The following is a 16,562-nucleotide window of genomic DNA, read 5'->3' as shown; positions in this document are numbered from 1 at the left end:
CTTGAGCATCATCATCAATCTGGACTAGCCAGGCATGGTTCAATTGATTAGAATTTTTCCTCTTTGTAGCTCTACCAACAATCATACTCAGTAACATTATGGGATCAAACATTTTGGAGTTTTAGAATCAAAAAGTGTGTTAGAGAAGTGAATGAAGTTCTCTTAAAGCCAGAATAAAATTCAGCAAATGGTTTAAGCTAAAGAAAGGCAATGTGGGAATTTGGGGAGTAAAAGAAAAAAGCATCACAAATACTGAAGCATATGCTGTCATACTTAAAAAAAAAAAAAAAAGGAGGAATATTGGAAGGAATGGGTTAAAAGTAGAAAACTGGTAGGAGGATTGAAAACATGCTCCAGTGACCTTGCAGCTGGAAATAACCCTTGATAAATCTGTGTGAAGAGCAGACTGGTGATTCTCTAGCAAGGACCAAGTTTAATGGTGTCTGCGTCTCTGCTTGTGCATCCCTTCCCGACTGCTGCTTCGGGGATCCCCCAGTTATCAAGGTAACAGAAATAAGTTTAATCTTTGTGTTTCAGCCATGGGTTTGTGGTTCTCCCAGCTGCCTTCCTGTGCCAACTCAGAATCACCAGAGAAGAAAGGCTCTGTTATTCATACTGCACTTCAAACCAAATCTCTGATCTGTTTTGAGTTTGTTCTGGCACAGACATGCTTACTGATGTTTACTAGTTGCTGAAATGAGGACTGATACTCTAAAGGAATGTTTCAAGATTATGAGGTGGTAATTACTGCTACATCTTCTCTGGCTTTACAAAGAAGAACCTCAAAATGTCTTATGAGTAATGTAATGTAGGTTCAAACTGATTATTAAAACCTAGTTGATCCTCTAAGGCCCCCAAGAGCAGAGAAAAACACTGCCTCTGATACTGGAAGACAGGTATTAGTACAGAATGTTGAGATGCATTTTACTGTGGCAGTTTGGTTTTACTATAGCAAACAAAATCTTTTTTTAATACATTTTATGTTTTGTGTTTACTAGTTTAATACCTGCCTTTCTAAAGCTGGCTTATCCCCTGAGGTATTCAACCTAGGCTAGGTCCTCACAATGTGGGCTAAAAATTCCTGGAAAAAAGTCCCTAGATGCTGCAGTTATTTAGACAGTGGGGGTTTTTTCTTGACTCAGTATGAGCATGCTTTTTTGAGGCACTATTTATTTTTTTGCCAAACCAGACTTTATTTATTTCTATTCTTCAAGAAATGAAACTTTTCCCATTAATACATATGACCTGTTTTTGGGGGTGGGTTCTGGGTTCATTTTTCGGTTGTGGTTTAATTTTTTTTCCTGTTGCTGTTTATAGAATTACCTTTTACAGATGGTTATCATAAGGAGTTTTCAATGGTGCAATATCAGGAAAGCTTTTGACTGATAACACCTTTTAAAAGATTTTTATTGGCCATTTCATTGAGGCAATTGAAGTTGATAGTAAAGTTTATTGGTGGTATTATATTGGTGGAAATGCTGGAAGCTTGTCCAAAGTTTCCTTTATTTCTTGTATGGTTTATAGCTGATGTTTAGATGCACTAAAAGGTCATCATCATCGTGAATTTGGTTTTTTGAAGCAGCTTCTTAGAATGGACTCATTTTCATATCTTGTAGTTTTGTTTTGTTTTGAGGTTTTTGTTTTGTTTTTTGTTGTTTTGGTTTTTGATTTGGTTTGTTGTTTTTTGAGGTGTTTTTCCAAGCACTGTTTTTATTTCATGTAATGGCCACAGGTACCTTTAGGCTGTAGGTCTGGATATATTGTGGAGACTTCAGCTTCTGTGCTGACATTTGACCAGTACAGTTTCCTCTTTTGTCTTCTCAATTTTCAAAGTGTTTTTTGATGTGTTTTTCACAAATGAGACTTTTGAATTTAGCAACACATAGATCACAGCTAAATACCGAATATAATATTTTTAGGGATTATTTACTTTAAAAGCTTTGTATCAAATGATTTGTCTAAATCCAGGTGCTTTTTCAACTTCCAACAAGTTAAGAAGGTTTTTTTAATCTCAAGATGTAAGAGAAAGTACATTAGTCCCAGAATACCCATTATAAGTAGTCACAGCTATCAAGTAACTCCACTGATGCTAAGAGGAATTTTGTTATGTCACTCAAGCAGGCAAATTTAGATGCCTTATTCAAAACAATAAAGATTTGAGGGGCACATTCTCTAATACTTAATTTTAAAACAACTTCGTTAAAAAAACAGAGACAGGAAAGATAAGAGGATCTTTTTGCTCCATGTGATTTTTTCTGCTGAGATTGTAATAATATTGCCTAAAAGTACAGCTTGGGATTGGAGACTCTGAAGCCCCATGGGGCTGGCTTGCACTCTTTGAATGATACAAAGAATATTGATGACTTTTTCACCTCTACAGTATGTTTTAAAGAAGGAAAGCATGTGGGTGTAGATTTATCTATATGACTAACTCCTTGCTGCAGGGAACACTTTCAGTTTCAGGATATATTTCTCGTGGTAAGTTTAAGACTTACTTATTAGCAGCATCATTCTCTGTTAATATTACACCAAAACAAGTTATAGAACAACTGTTACAGTATATTTTGTCACTCAAGCAGGCAAGTTTAGATGGCTCATTCAAAACAGCAAGGATCTGGGGGGGAACATTTTCTTAATATAAATATCAGCAGCTTCCCCTTTGCCAGAATAAACAAACTCAAACAACTGTCGATTGTTTTTTCCCTCAGAGGACCCAGAAGGCTGAATGGCAATTAATATAAAAGCTCCCCAGAGTGCTCCCTGTGAATGGGGCTCTCCAAATACAGACCAGCACAAAACTTGTCTGTTGGGGAAGATGAAACAGGAAAGCCTTATAAATATGATTGCCTGACAAAAGATTTTGGGAATATGAAAACTACAGGCGACATCAAAATGAAAGCCACTTTTGAAATACCAAGTCTTAGTTACTGAACAACTGGAAAACAATGGTATGGCCGACTGAAGGTAATCCCCTCTTGACTGAACAATACCCTCTGCTAGCAGGCAGGTCCAAGGGTCAGAGCAGACCCTACTAGCTCAGCAGAAGGGGTCCAAAGAGTAGTTTTTAGAAGTTAAGATGTAACACTCTATGGTAATATAAGAACTCTTATAGGCTGTATGTAAATGCTATAGGATTTGTATCTTGTATTAGATTGGTTAGTGACAATTAGAATATTCAGTACAGAAGATGATTTATTGTATTGTAACCAAGACTTCAGCATTCCATTCCATTCCACTCTTACACACTCTTACTACTTCTTCTTCACTCTCTTTCCTCTCGCTCTCTCTCTCTCTTACCCGCTTACTCTCTTGCTCTCTTGGGCCTGCTCAGAGCTGCCAGCTGCAGCTCTGAGCAGTGCCCCTGTACCCACGTCCTTTGCAATAAACCGCATGTCCCAAGATCTGCTTATAGAGATCTCGTCACTGTCTTCGTCTACGCCCGGTCCAGACTGAACCCCAAAGCTCCTTACACTTGTCTCTGAGGACACTCTCTGTTAGGTAACAAAAACACTTGGGGTACTGAGGGTCTGGCAATATTGTGGACAGAAAGTTTTCTTTTCCTGCATTTGCATTCCTGCACAACTGTGCAGTTCTGACAAAGAAATAATATCTGGTACTGACTTGTAAATCAGAACAGAAAAGTGATCTATGCTGAAAACAAGCTTTCAGAGAGGGTGTATCATCAAAGCAGGCATTTCATTTCACCATTCACGGAACCACATAAACACAAAATGGGTAAGGTTGGAAGGCATGACAGAGAGTTATCTGGTCCAACCTCTCTGCTCAAGCAGGGTCATCCTAAAGCACATGGCACAGGATTGTGAATATCTCCAATGAGGGAGACTCAACACCCTCTCTGGGCAACCTGTTCCAGTGTGCCATCATCCACACAGTAAAGTTCTTCCTCATATTCAGGTGGAACTTCTGTTCAGAAATATCAGTTTCTGCCTGTTGTACCTTGTCCCATTGCTTGGCACCACTGAGAAGAGCCTGGCTCCATCCCCTTGACCTCAGTGCTGGGGAAGGTTATGGAGCAGATCATCTGGAGTGTGATCATGCAGCAGACACACAGGACAGCAAAGGGATCTGGCCTAGCCAGCATAGATTTAGAAAAGGCCGGTCCTGCTTCACCAACCTGATCTCCTTTTATGACCAACTGACCCACCTTGAGGATGAGGGAAAGTCTGTGGATGTGTACTTAAGCAAAGCATTTGATACTGTCTCCCATGGCATTTTCCTGGAAAAGCTGGCAGCCCATGACTTGGATAAGTGCACCCTTTAATTGACAAGGGTGGTCAGTCAAAGGTTGAACTTGATGATCTTAAAGGTCCTTTCCAACCTCAGTATTTCTGTGATTCTGTGACACCCTCCTTCTAGATACTTAAAAATATTGATAAGGTCCCCTCCCAGTTGTCTCTTCTTGAGGCTGAATAGGCCCAGCTCCCTCAGCCTTTCCTCATAAGAGAGATGCTCCAGTCCCTCAATCATCTTTGTCACCCTCTGCTGGACCAGCTCCAGGAGCTCCATGTCTGTCTTGTGCTGAGGTACCCAGAACTGGACACAGCACTCCAAATGCAGCATTACCAGGGCTGAGTAGAGAGGCAGGATCACCTCCCTCAACCTGCTGGCAATGCTCTTCCTAAGGCACCCCAGGATGTCATTGGCCTTGGTCACCAAGGCACTGCTGGCTCATGGAGAGCTTGTTGTCCAGCAGGACCCCCAGCTCCTCCACAGAGCTGCTTTCCAGCAGGTCACCCCCAGCCTGTGCTGGTTCCTGGGGCTGTTCCTCCCCAGGTGCAGGACCCTGCATTCGCCTTTTTTGAACCCTCATTTCTGACTGAAGAATGGCACCAAGGTCTCTCTCTTCAGCTAGCATAACAATCAGGAACTGAAGTGAACAAAACTGCACATATAATCAGCACTTTGCTGAAAATTATTTCATTGTCTTTGATTGCTTTAACTAAAATAATTCCTCTTTCTCACACATATCAGCTTTTAGTGATAAATATATTTTTAGTGATTTGTAAAATCATTATTTAATGTAATTTCTGATATTTGAGAAGGAATTTCCAACTAAAATAGTACCTTAGCCGTTAGATTTTTTTAAAGTTGTGTTCAAAAAAAATCTCTAGCTTCTGGATTTTTCACCCACTTACCAAAATATTTTTTATCTTCCACTCTGTAACCTATTAAATTATCTTTATCATGGAAGAACTTGAGTGAGAACTAGAAGACTAATTTTCTGATTGTCTTTTTTTAAAAAAGGTGAAAAAGAAATACCTAACCTTTTACAAGACATATTGAAAAAAATTAATATCTATTCCTTTAGAACTGAGAGTCTCCAAGCTATTATTTTTTCCCCAAGGTCAAGGTTTTTGTTATTCTTACCAAAAGTAGTGGAGAATATAGAAACAGAAAAAAAAAAAAAAATTCACAGAGCACCTCTCTCTATCATTTGGTTTATGTTACCTGACTGAAAAATACATAATCATAATACCAAAATTAATACTAATAATAATACTACTAACAATAACAACAACAACAATAATAATAATAAATGAAAGCAAATTAAAAAGAGGTTAAAAATTAAAATTACTCTTGTATTTTAAAAAAATTAGTACAAATATTAAAATCTGTTCTGCTTCAAATAGCACAAAATTGCAAAACAATTTCTACTTTCAAGTTTCTACATGGCAGTTAATTTTTTCCTTTTTCAATCAACTCTTTCATTTAAGCACTAGGAAGTAAATTTCAGGGAATAGTCTGTAATAAATGGGCAGCTAAGGAAAACAGATATATTAAGATACAGCAAAGTTCTACCATCTGGTAACTGATCCCCAAATAAAATATCATGCACAAATGTCACTACTGTTGTTTTACATTGAGGATCTTGGGGGTTTTAGGCAATTTCACTGAAGTAAAACTTTCAGAGAGTACTTTAGCTCTAGACCTTATCCAGATCAGATAGAACCTCTGAAAATAGTCTATGCATCATGCAAATATTGTACTTTATTGCTTTCTTTTCACTACAATATTTTTGGGGTGTGAGGGGGATGGGTAGTGGTGTTGCTATATTTAACAAGTTATCCAGATATCTAATTCCATACCTGCAATTGACTTGATAGTCTCATTTGTTGTAAGATGCCGCAACTGACTAAACTTATGTTACCTAGACCACAACCACCTAAACTTAAGACTTGGCAAGTGTTTCTATCTTCATGTACTTGAGTAAAGAACACTATAACATTTACTAAGGTTTTTGTTGATGAGAAAGGTGACACCATGTACCTGTATGTGAAAGGAAGGAAGGTTGTATGATAATTTTGGGAGGTTTAAACATGTCTGTACATTTCCAGCAGCAAGTTTTACTGTAGGAAGGAATTCCTCTTTCATTGTCTCAAATTCTGTGGTATGGAAAACATTTATTTCTTTTTTTTTTTTTTAATCTTCATTAAAAAGACATTTATGCCCCCAGCAATAGTAATGAAAAATAGAAAGAAAAAAAGACGGGACTTATTTGCAGTGTCCTTTTCTGCTCTTTGCTTGTGGAAAGGGTACATTGTATAACAATGCACACACTAAATGATAAATTGTTCAGCAAATAAACACTGCCCTCTGTGGGAGAAAAAGGTCCCTCATCTGCTACAACTTTCTACAAGTTTTTCAAAGTGGCACCATATATAGTGTCAAAATATTATCCCTGGCATGCTTATAAGAAGAAATGAGCATTCTTTTAGTGTAAAACTTCTGGCCTCATCTAAAACTATATGGCAAAGTTAATTATGGGTAATATCAGGAAGCAAAAGACAAAAAGGATAAAGGACTTTCTTTGATTTAAAAGGTATGTTCTAAGAGAAGATTACACTGCAGCTCCAGCAACATAACCCTCTTATTTCCAGCCATGGCAAAATGGAAATTTTCTGAATGTTAACTTTTCCTGAATCTCAGCAAGACAGGGATTTTACACTAATTTTTTGTCTTCCCTTTTATCCCCACTACCCAAAGAAGAAATTTCTATAGTGATCTACACTGCAATATATTGGTGTCAGCTCTGATACACTCTTCTCACCAAGAAAAGCACAACAGAAGAAGGAAAATTTAGCAAGACATAACAAGAGCCAGCAAGCTAACTCCTCCGTGCTCTAGAGGCCATAGGCTGTTTTTAGCAACAGCCAGAGAATCTGAAATTACCAATCTCCCTGTGTTCTAAACTAGTTTCAGTATGCATTGTTTTTCAGTAGAAAGAACGTAATCATACAGTTTTTCTACCCATATTCTATGACAAGACACACACTTAAGGTTGAATCAAGGAAAAATATTTCTTACCACTGTGTAGCATGTGCTTTGGTTTGCAGAAGGCAAGGTCATGGCCTTGCTGTCTCCACCATTCTTGCCTTCAAGCCACCTGAAACAATAGGGGCAATAGGTCAAAAGAGCATGCAGAGGTCCTGAAATGTCTCAGAGGGAATGTCATGTATTAATGCCATATGGCACCACTGCCCTGTTCACCAGGGAATGTCAGTCAGCAGGAATCTGAAGGCATATTTGGAAATAACTGTTACATTTTTACTGCCATTCAGGTGATACAGAACTTTTTTTAAAAAGTCAGCAAAGCCTGCCCACATATTTTAGGTGTATATCTACATGAATCTTATATGATGGTTATGAAGCATGATATGTTTATAACTAAGAAAGCTGACAGAAAGGACAGGCACAGGCAGACTAACATGAAAGAAAGTATGCTTCAGACCTTCACAGCACTTGTGAGCCCAAATCAGGAGCCCTTCATCCAGTTTTATGTCCCCAGGAAACAGAAAGACACTGCTACACTGAAGTGAGTCTAGCAGAGGGTTCCCTAAGGCAGCCAGGGCTGGTAGCACACAACAAACAAGGTGGGACTGAACAGTATAACTGACCTGCATAAGGCAGCTGCTGAGGAATCTAAATATTAACTTCAACTACCTAATATATGGTAAGTTACAGAGAAAATTGGCCACACACTTTTTGGAGGTACAGAACAGAAGGATAAAGAGCAACAAGCACAAGTTATAGCACAAGAAATAAGGGGCTATAGGTAAATAGATACAAGGAACTAACTCTTCAGGGTAAACAAAGACTGGAGCTGAACATAAAGGCTGTGGGATCTCCATCATGGGAGACATTGAAAAACTTAATTGAGGTTCTCCTCAGTCTAAATCAGTCCATTACTGCGAATCACCATTGACATTCCTGAAAAAAATGGCCCAAGTAAGAAAAGGTCTTTCTGAAACTGCACAATTAAAAAAATGTGTTTACAGTATAAAGAAATTTCCACAAGAAGATGGTATTCCTGAAAAACTACAGCTTCTTTGACCTCCTAGGTTAAATAACATGGTCTCCTGGTCTCCTTTTCTTAATTACATACTTTTGCCATTTTGCACAAGATGCAGAACCAGTGTTTCAGATAGGTTTCAAATAACACCATTTGGATGTGTTTGCTCCTAATGTTACAAAAAGTGCATTTCCATGAGAAGGAGCTTTAAAGTAAGGTCTTAGAAGTTTTCCAGATTAATAAAAGGTCTCCTGACAGCTTGCTTCTTTCCAAGCATGTTTTCTCACAAGTGTTAGTAGTATTCATTTTAGCAGCACACTACTGTAGACTACTCTTCCCATGCATCAGGTTGCGCTTTCCAAGACAAAAGTGTGTGAACAAGCCATACAGTGCATAAACACTGAATCTGTGCAAAAAACCACCAGACACACCAAACACATGCTGTAGAAACATCCTTAAGTTAGAAGGACAAAATTCCTTCTGCTCTGGAAACTATGTGTTTGAATTTTCTTTGTTATAGCTTTTTATGGCATAAATATTATAAATAAAATAATTTTTTGGGGTTTTTTTAAAGAAATGAAATTAAATGAAATGAAAATTTTTTTTTTTTTTTTAACCAGGCAGCTAGCCAAAATTTTAATATTAAGTTCACTTACTTTTCTTCTGGATCTTTGTGACCTGGACATGGGCGTAATGACAGCTGTTAAGGAAATTTTCCTGTCTGGCAGTCACTCTCCCACCACCTGAGCTGGGACCAAGGCCCTTTCCCAGCTACACCCCCCACACTCATGCAGTCACACCAGGTTTCCTTATTGCATTGACCCCAGGTTTCCCATCCCAGAGCAAGAACCTCTTGGTGAATTAACTAAATAACAAACTAACAGCTCGAGCTGGTGCCTCTGAGGAGGGACCCAGAACAAAGGAACTCCTGGGCTTTTATCCCCTCACCAGTCTGAGTGTGGGAAGGTCTGGGATCATCAGCTCCTGCCGTGTCTCAGTGTCCGGTCCCCTGGCTGGGCCACAGGTCCCTGGGCCCTTGTTGTGCCGAGGGTCAGCTCTTCACGGCCTCTTTGCCAGAGCTCAACCTGCAGCTCCCACTGCAGCTGCACCACAAGCTACCTCAGTGAATGTGCTCCTCAACAGTAATCTTCTTTTTCTTCCCCAAAGGATGAAACTCTGCATTGCTCATCACCAGAGAGGTTCACAGAGAAATTAGTTAGGAACTTCCCAACTAAATTAATAAATTACACTATTAGACTTCAGGAGAAAAATCACCGTATTACCTGGCTTGCTGCAATTGAACCAGAATTTAGCAGACTCTATAGTTTCCTGCTCAACTGGAACAAATTTTAGTTCTCTGATTTATGTCTGAAAGGGTAAAAAGCTACAAATTTAATGAGAAATTATAGGTCCAGTCCTCTTGTCAGTAAGAGTCCTCTTATTGGTAAGTCATCTTGTCTTTTTTATGTCAAATTTTGTATCTCAATTAAGTCAAGAAAGTAGTTTCTTTCTTCATGGATTCCCTCAGCTGATTACACTAAAAAAGACCTCCTATCTCAAGAGTCAGGAGGTAATCTAAGGGAGGATTTCTCTATGAATCTCTTCTGGAAGTGTTCTTCTGGTCCTAGTTATACTTATGTAGAAAAGCTGTGACATAGCATTTGTAGTTGTTGGTATGTTTTCTTAAGCTCCTCTGTAAGTGACAGGGTTGATCAGTGGACTGCACAAGATGTGAAACAACCGCCAAAGGCAGCTCCTGTGGGTTGTGTGGTGTTACGTCTCTCACTCTGCTAGCGGATAAACTGTTTCAATACAGGTTTTCCTATTTTAAGATAAATATTGCACAAAAATCTAGTCTAGAAGAATAGAATGGTCAACAATAAAAATACCAGACTGTGTGTTTGCACAGCTTTATATCTAAAAAATTTCAGTTATTCCCTTCACTTCTACTGAGAGCTGCATAGCTAATAAGTCCTTATCATGCATCTCTAATCTAGGGAAAATTATTACTTTAGAAATTGTATGGCATGGCATCTTTCAGAGGATGTCAAATTGCTAAAGATTCAGCAAAACATTAAAAGGGTTGTTCCATATTTTTTCAGTGTGGATGTAAAACTGTTCATCACAGAGGTTTACAAAGCATTTCAGGAGATTCTTTGAGTTTGCTGTCAATACTTATCATCCCTGAGAACTGCCCCCTGTCTTTACTACTTTGCTAAGTGAATGAGGCAAAAAAGGGGGCAACCTCACCTAGAGGGAGTTTAAGTTCTTGTTGCCATGGTAACACTGCTGCATGTTAGGAAGCTGTTCTGAATATTTTGACTTCTTTTATATCCCTGCCTATGCTCAATAGATCTTTAGTGCTCACACGTTTAATTCACCTGACAAAAGCTTTTTTCTTTTTAATAAAGCCCTGCTGCTATTATTATTATTACTATTGCTGTTGTTGTCATTTTATTGTTGTTGGTGGTGGTTTTGTTACTGTTGATATTAATACTAATATTATTATCTAGTTCAAAATCTTTCCTTGCCCAGAGGGAGACATCTTCTATGTCAGCAAAAGCTTCATGGTAACTTCCTTCCCCATCTTGGGCAGGAGCAACAGGGTCCCAACAGGTTTTAATCCTTACCATTTTCTTGCAACTATCCTGAATTTTCACAGTTTTTCCTCTTGCACCCATGATGGCTCATATATAAGAAAGATTTGGACAAAAAGAAAGACCAGGAGTATCTACACAGTCACAGGCCAATGCTCGGGAAGGCTTCAGGGCTCAGAGTCAGGTGTTGTAAATCCTGAGGGCAGTTTCCCCAAGTAATCCTGACACATCCACTTATACTTTGTGTCTCAATTTCCTCCTGGGTCACCCGGAGGTGAGAGCTGGTCTAAGCAAGTACAGTGACAAGTACCGCTTCACTTTTAGCAATTACAACCATCCTGTGGGATAATATGCACATCTTTAACCTGGACCCAGGCAAAACTTAGGACTTCTGCAGTGTAACAGTTCATAATCCATTCAGAGATCTTCAGCAGTCAGAACCAAAACCTAAGAACACCAAATTTTAACTTTTTAAAGCATGCACATTTGAAATACCCCAGATTTCAGGAATTATTTTTTCCACTAAGTGAGTAGAGTTGTACCAACAGTGTAACATCTGTCTCTGTAAACTCTCTGTGCCACATTTTTTTCATCTTTAAAACAGAGATCATGCTTCTTCTGCATCCCTGACGTGTGTTGAGATGTCTGGACAGGCAGTGCCAGAGGAAAGAAATCAAGACAAGGTTAATGAGGAGAAGGACTTCTTTTATTTAACAAATTCAAGTGGTTTCAAAATAGCAGATATGCTACTAAAAGCCTTTATTTAAATCCCTTACAGAATTATTAGCATTTCTTATGAATGCATATAACTTTAGCTCTTTCCCTTTTTGGCACAATTCTCATTATTGAAATACTCCTGAAACATAAAGTAGCATATATGTACCATCATTGTTGTGGTATTTTGAATTTGGTGTCATTCTTCTGTTCATTGTTTGTTTACAAACAACCATGGAAACAAAAGTCTCCAATGCCTAATAAAAGTCCTAACCATAAACATCCTCAAAAAACCATTTTCATAGAGAAGTAAGCACCAGGATTTTAAAAGCATTAAACCATTGGAGCGAAAATGTAAGCATCTACTTAGAGCTCCAGTATTGTAGTAGCCTGTAAGTTGAGCAGAGTAATGCTTTGTGCCATGACAAAAGGAGAAGAGGGTAGCTGTGTTTCTGCTGAAAAAGTAATTTCAGCCCTGCAAAGATTTACTGATCATACTGCTTGTCACTGCTCCAAGAGGTCTAGACAGATATCACTGTTTTATTTTAAATGTAAATGAATAAATAAATATTGACATAAACACCTTTATATCATTTTCTAGTGTTCTTTTCTAATATAACAGGTGTCTTGTTTTCTTCTTAAACTGCAGCAGAGACCTCAGAAACCCTCAATAATGACTTGGCAATCTCAGGATTATCTAAGTTATTCAGAGACATCAGTAAATACAGTACTGCCCAGCCTGCACTGCATATGGTTGTCTTTCCTGCTATTGCAGGCTCAGTCTCTATATTCAAATTCAACATTAGTTAGAAACCATTTCAGATCCCTTCTGTGCATCCTACAATAGACACAGCCCCAGCACTCACAAAAAAGATCAGTGCTGCCATCCTCTGTTCTGTATCATCTGTTTATTCAAAGAGACAGGCACTGGGAAGGTTCCTTACAGTAACAGGGCAACCTGGTCCTGAGCACAGTGAAGAACAAAAGAGAGTTCACATTCTGTTTGATTAATTAACTCCCAAATGACACACAAATGACAGAACAATAGCTTACAAGGAAGAAAAGATGGGGATATTGTAACTGATGTTTAGAGCTCTCTTTACCTCATGTTTAATTTACACTTTTCATCACTGCAGTCTCTGGCCAGGGCAAATCAGTAGTCTAATTACTTTCTGCTCATTAATATAATTCTAAAATTATCAAAGATCCCTGGTAATAGCACTGTTGCTCTTTTTTGTTTTGTTTTGTCTTAGGAGAGGATGTTGCTTTTTTGTCTTGCAGATGGATCAGCGTATGATATTGAAACTCCATTTCTATGATAAGAGCAGCTGGGGGTTTGCAAGTGGTACTGCAATTATATGACAAAACACACTGATCATAAAACTAATGTACACTTACCCCACCTTTAAATTAATTCAAATGCAGTTTATTTGTCTATGCAACAGTTAATTTTATAAGTAACACATCATCTCCCTATGCCATTCTAATGTAATCTGATAACCTCTCCTCCTAAACAACACAAAAAGTCCAAGTAAGCATTGCATTGGGTGTTCCTGCTGATCTAAATGAAAATAAAGCATGTCTGTGCATAAGATCATGGGACAGTGCTGATGATCTATCTACGCACAAAGCTAATGTAAAGAATTGGCAATATAAGGTGATGATTCACAGTTCTGTTCTAGAGGCAGTTTGTTCAGTGTCTTCATCAGTGATGTGGATATAGGGACTAGAAACACACAAATTGGCTGATGACACCAAACTGTGAGGTGTTGACTCTCCCAAGAGACCTTCCAGGATATCTAGCTAGATTGGAGCATTAAGCAATCACCAGTGGCATGAATTTAGCAAGACCAAATGTGGGATTCTGCACTTTAGGTGGGCTTACTCTGGACACAAGTACAAACTGGGAGAGTGGCTGGAGATCAGCCCTGCAGAACAGGATCTGGGGTGCTGGTTGGCAGCAGGATCACTGTGAGCCAGCAGTGTGCCTGGGGCAGCCAAGAGGGCAAACTGCGTCCTGGGAGGCATCAAACACAGCACAGCCAGGCAGTCAGAGAGAAGATTATCCTGCTGTATTCAGCACTGGTGTGGCCTGAGTTGACTGTTGTGTCTGTGCTGGGTCACTCCGTTTGAGAAGGACGTGCTGGCCCTTGATTGTATCCAGAGGAGGGCACCAAAGCTGAGGAAAGGGCTGGGTACTGTGTCCTGTAAGGAGTGTCTGAGGACCCTGGACTGGTCTCATTTGCAGAAATGGAGGCTGAGGCTGACCTCACTGCTCTCCACAGATTCCTGAGGAAGGGGAGTAGAGAGGGAGGTGCTGAGATCTTTCCTCTAGGATCCAGTAATAGGGCATGTAGAAATGGATCAAAGCTGTATCAGGGGTGGTTTGTAATGGACATTACTGAAAGGGTGATCAAACACTGGAAGAGACTATCTAGAGAGGTGGTCAAAGCCCTATCTATGTCTGTTGGTGTTCAAGAGACATTTGGTCAATGCCCTTAATACCATGCTTTAACTTTTGGTTGACTCTGAGTGACTGGACAGTTGTAATGGATGATTATTGCAGGCCCCTTCCAACTTGAATATTTCATTTGTGGTGACTTGACCCTGGATGGATCCCAAGCCCACAAAAGCCATGCTATTACTCCCCTCCCCAGCTGGACAGGAGAGAGGAAAATAAAACAAAAAGTTATGAGTTGAGATAAAGACAGTGAGACAGTGAGAGATCATGCACCAATTACTGTCCAGGACAAAATAGACTCAACTTAGGGAAATTAGTTGAATTTATTACCAATCAAAACCAAAGCAGGATAATGAGAAGTAAAACAAATCTTTAAAATACCTCTCTCCACTCATCCCTACTTCCCAGGCTTAACTTTATTCATGATTCCCTACCTCCTCCCTCCAGCAGGACAGGGAGATAGGGACAAGGGATTATGGTCAGTTCATCTCAGGTTGTTTCCACTGCTACTACTTCCTCAAGGGGAGGACTCCTTCCCCTGCTCCAGCATGCTCCCTACAGTCTTCCATCAACTTCCCAATGTTAGTCCTTCCATGTGTTACAGTTCTTCATGAGCTGCTCCAGTGTGGGACCCTTTCTATGGATGCAGTCCTTCAGGAACAGGCTGCTCCAGCATAGGTCCCCCATGGGTCACAAGCCCTACCAGTAAATCTGCTCCAGTGTGGGCTTCCCAGAGATCAAAGCCTTCTTTCAGGCATCCACTGTGATCTTCCATGGGCCACAGGTGGATCTTTTCTTCACTATGGACCCCCATGGGCTGCAGGGTCACATTCTGCCTCACCATGGTCTGCACCACGGGCTTAAGGGGAATCTCAGCACTGGCACCTGAAGCACCTCCTCCCCGCCTTCTTCACCGGCATTGGTGTCTGCAGAGCTGTTCTTCCCACATATTCTCACTATTCTCTTCTGTGAGTGCCATTACTTCTGCACAGTAGCATATTTTTTTTCCTTCTCTAATACGTTACCTTAGACTAGCTACCACAGTTGCTGATGAATTTGATCTTGGCCAGCAATGACTTCAGCTTGGAGCCAGCTGGCCTTGACTCTGTGGGACATGGGGGAACCTTCCGGCAGCTTCCCACAGAAACCATCTCTGTAGCCCACTCCCCCACTGCCAGAATCTTGTCATGAGATACTACTGTCAATACACTATTCCATTCTCTTCTCTTCTCTTCCTCTTCCCTTCCTCTTCTCTTCATTACACCTCTTCATTACTGTAACCTCTCTTAAGGGTGTGACATGAGTGCAGAATGTATTTGTCTTATATAACATTGATAACACAGCTGTTCTAGTAACAAACACAGTTTGGTAAACCTGAATGCAGATCAGATTTTTTAGTACTCAATGTTCTTCCTGAACTTCCCTACTTGACACACATTTAGGTCCTTTATAGCACAGTTGTCACACTAGGAAAGTTTTTTAAACACCTGCATCTGTGATCCTAAGACATTCTCAACCACTGAGGAAATTACAGGATCTGCATCTGAAGTTTCAATGCTCCCATTTTATTAGCAAGGAGACTTTCTTCTTCTTTTGTGTTCCTAGAAAAGGATATGTAGATACCTTGGTGCCTTTTCAAGGCCAAGCAGAAACAGTCCAAGTTAGACAAAAGCTTCATGAAATTTTATTAATAAGTAAAACCTCTCTGTTTCTTTTATGTTATCAATATCACACCAGAGAAAAATCTGCAAAGCTGCAGCTGAGACTTCTACATCACAGAATCAACTCCTAGTGCAAAAACTTACATTTCTTTTAAAGAAAGTGCTCACTGGCTTCTTTATACATTTTCACCTGTAATGTTGAATTAGGGAGAAAAGATATTCATTCTAAAGATTTCTTATTACAGTTAGTCCCAATGCAAAGGTACAGTGCATAGCACAGGAGGGCTATACTCTATCTGAAGCTTAACTGATAAAAAATTAAGTCAGAAAGAGAACTAGAAGGACTAGAAAGACTAGAAGGACTAGACAGACTAAGACTCCTTTTAGCACTCCAGAGTTTAAATTGTTCAGAGTGATCAGTGAAGAATCATCCTCTTCCTGTACAGAATTTTGATATGTTGATTTGAGATCTGAAGGTCCTTGAAACTAGCATTGACATGATGAACTTTCACTGGAAAAATGCAGACTTGGCTATTGTAAGAAATCTCCTCTGATAAAGGAAAATATTATGCCTTCTAGCTTTATAGATTATCTACTCAGGCTAGAGCACTCATTGAGTTGTACAAGAGGTTGCCTATAAATGTCTTTTTTTGCAGAATGGCATATAATCAATTAACTTCTGGTTACAAGACTCTTCTCATCTGCCTCTGTTACTCCATATCCCTATGGTAAACCAAAAATTTCACAACTATCCATTCATTAACAGGTGTCCTAAGAGAAGAGTGTGACTGCAAAAGAAGCATCAGTGCTTCCTGCTT

General features: G+C 39.5%; 1 long non-coding RNA gene across 4 annotated transcripts in view; it reads left to right on the top strand.

The window, feature by feature from the left end:
• Positions 1-408: 408 nt before the first annotated feature.
• Positions 409-16,562, top strand: part of LOC120411548 — a 74,371-nt gene continuing 58,217 nt past the window's right edge. For all 4 annotated transcript variants that reach the window (XR_005603939.1, XR_005603937.1, XR_005603938.1 and 1 more), the window contains exon 1: positions 409-504. This is a non-coding gene — a long non-coding RNA (uncharacterized LOC120411548). The remainder of the gene's footprint in view (positions 505-16,562) is intronic.

This window comes from Corvus cornix, chromosome Z, assembly GCF_000738735.6.
Source record: "Corvus cornix cornix isolate S_Up_H32 chromosome Z, ASM73873v5, whole genome shotgun sequence".
NCBI lineage: Eukaryota > Metazoa > Chordata > Aves > Passeriformes > Corvidae > Corvus > Corvus cornix.
Note: the sequence above shows the minus strand (reverse complement) of the source record. Positions and strands in the feature narration are given on the sequence as shown.